Source organism: Elephas maximus, chromosome 7, assembly GCF_024166365.1.
Source record: "Elephas maximus indicus isolate mEleMax1 chromosome 7, mEleMax1 primary haplotype, whole genome shotgun sequence".
Taxonomy (NCBI): Eukaryota; Metazoa; Chordata; class Mammalia; order Proboscidea; family Elephantidae; genus Elephas; species Elephas maximus.
Genome location: NC_064825.1, coordinates 113,835,994 through 113,839,040, shown reverse-complemented (window position 1 = coordinate 113,839,040; position 3,047 = coordinate 113,835,994). Strand labels below are relative to the sequence as shown.

Below are 3,047 nucleotides of genomic sequence, written 5' to 3'. Positions count from 1 at the left end.
ATGGGCCAACAGAATCTAACAATGCCAACTGAATTCATTCTAATGGGAGTCACAAGGAAACCCGAACTTCAGCTACCCCTTTTTGGGGTCTTCCTCATCATCTACATGATCACAGTGGTGAGCAACCTGGGCATGATCATCTTGACCAAGATGGACTCCCGCCTACACACGCCTATGTATTTTTTCATCAGACACTTGGCCTTCATTGATCTTGGTAATTCTACTGTCATTTGCCCCAAGGCGTTGGTAAATTTTGTTGTGGATAAAAATACCATTTCTTATTATGCATGTGCCACACAGATGGCTTTCTTCATTTTGTTTCTTATCAGTGAACTTTTTATTCTATCAGCCATGGCCTATGACCGCTATATGGCCATTTGTAACCCTCTGCTCTACAATGTTATCATGTCCCAAAGACTTTGTCATTTGCTTGTGGGCATTCCATATTTCTACAGTTCTTTCCAGGCTCTGATGTTCACCAGTAAGACGTTTACTTCCATCTTCTGTGGCTCTAATGTCATCAGTCATTTCTACTGTGATGGAGTTCCGTGTTATCTATACTCTGCTCAAATTCACAAGAAATAGAATTGATGCTCATATTTTCAGCATTTAATTTGATATCTTCCCTCCTGGTTGTTCTGCTGTCTTACCAGCTGATTCTGATAGCCATATTTCGAATGCATTCTGCCAAGAGCAGGAAAAAAGCTTTCTCCACATGTGCTTCTCATCTGACAGTGGTAGTTGTGTTTTATGGAACTCTATTATTTATGTATGTGCAGCCCAAATCTTCTCACTCAAATGATACCGACACAATAGCCTCTGTGTTTTACACTTTAGTCATACCCATGCTTAACCCTTTGATATACAGCTTGAGGAACAAAGAGGTAAAACATGCCTTCCATAGGGTTTTTAAAAATCATTGCCAGCTTTGTGTTTAATATTCACCCTTGTTTTAGTAAACAGTGCAAAAGGCAATGTCACTTAATAATATTTTTAGTAGATATAAATGCATTCCTTTTGGTTCCAAGGTAAAGGCTAATTATAAATCAGATACTATTACATTGTTTATAATAAGACATATTAATCCTATTTTACATCTCAAATTGTCATTTCTTCCCCAACGTTCCTTGCTTCCTATGCATTGCTTACTTACATGATTTCACAGACCCTCATACTTCCACAATGATAAATTTGAATATACTCTTGATCAATAAAACATGTGATTGTTTCTGTCTGTTTTTTTAAGGACTAGCGTCTTTCAGTGTTTTTCCCATTGCATTTTCTAAGCCTGAAGCAGCAGCATAGTGTTACAAAGAGTTATTGTGTCCTATTAACAGATGAATAATTTATTTGTCATTTTGTTATCAATCAATTCTACTGTGAAAATAAATTCTTAACTATGATGTACTAAAATGTGTGAAAAGTGTGAAGTAAACTAGGTAATTTTGATTTGTCAGTATTTAATTTGATTTCTTTCTTCTCTGCTTTGCTTTGGCATAGATAGTCCCCTAAGAAAATGTTTTAAACTGGTAAATAACAAGCTAGTAAACAAACATTTAAATAAATTCTACCATAATGGGATATCTTAGTCATCTAGTGGTGCTGTGACAGAATTACCACGAGTGGATGGCTTTAACAAACAAAAATTTATTCTCTCACAGTCTAGTAGATCAGAAATCCAAATTCAGGGTGCTGGCTCCAGAGGAAGGCTTTCTTTGTCATCTCTGGAGGAAGGTCCTTGTCATCAATCTTCCCCTGTGAGACAGATAGGGTTAACTCTGCTGGCAGAACAGAAGAGCTGTTAAAAGATTACCATCTAGAAGTTGGGTAAACAGGGACCACACCCTGACAACATGAGATTAGGTTGAAACAACCTGTGAATTACTATCTCCTTCTTAGTGTTTTTCTAGTCCCTTCCTCTTTTACAGGCTCCTCATGCACAGAAGAGCAAAGCACGACTGCTGTTTAACCTTCCTTGGCCCACCAAAGATGACGATGTAATGCCAAAGATCAGTGCACTTATGTTATATCCCACAATAAGTGGTGCAAAGGGCTGCCAAGAGGACTATATCTTGAATATCAGCAGGTTCCATCTTGGATTCCAGATGCATGTGCCACCTAATTAGTATACACTGCCATTCTGAGAAGTACCCATCCTTTGAAAGAAACCCACTAAATATTCATTGCTGTATTGTCTCCACCAAACCCAAATAAGCGCTGGTCTTGCTTCTCTTTTTGAGTCAGTCTTTTGGTGAGGCATAAGCCCCCACTGATTCCTTTTATTTGTCATAAGTAAAATAAACTTTTTAGAGCTGGACCCAAATTTGCCTCCTCTATGTTTTCTTACAAGAGAAAGACAAGGGCCCATTGAGCCTGAACGACCTCCATTCCCTCGGTGGTAACACCTGTTCTAGGAAATTCTCAGTGCAGGGGCTGTGAGTCCAAAGGACACGCACTGCTCCTGTCACTAGATTCTTGGTGGTATGAGGTCCCTCATCTCTCTGTCCATTTCTCTCTGTTATATCTCAAAAGAGATTGACTCAAGACACAACCTCATCTTGTAGACTGAGTCCTGCATCATTAACGTAACTACCTCTAATCCTGCCTCATTAACATCATAGAGGTAGGATTTATAACACACAGGAAAATCACATCAGATAACAAAATGGTGGACAATCACTCAATACTGGGAATCATGACCTAGTCCAGTTGACACACATTTTTTTGAGAGGGACACAATTCAATGGATAATATTGAGTGACATCGACACATCTTATCTCATCTGTTTATTTTGGTTTAGCTTTCACAGACATTTGGACCAAAAAGAGGAATTAAGAAGCAAAATATAATGATATTGGCTTTTATATTTGCTTATACGTTTATCAATTATCAATGTTATTTATTTTTAGGTATCATGTTGCCTTACTATCTATTGTCCTTTCATTTCATCCTGTACAGCTTCCTTAATTTTAGGGTAATTTTATCAGACATGTAATTCTATTACATGTGCTATTTATCCTAGGACTTTAAACATGTAATCCCACTGC

The 3,047-nt window shown here is 37.8% G+C and overlaps 1 pseudogene; it reads left to right on the top strand.

Annotated features, from left to right (window-relative positions):
- On the top strand, positions 1–938 carry LOC126080425 (olfactory receptor 8K5-like; annotated as a pseudogene).
- The last annotated feature ends 2,109 nt before the right edge of the window (positions 939–3,047 follow it).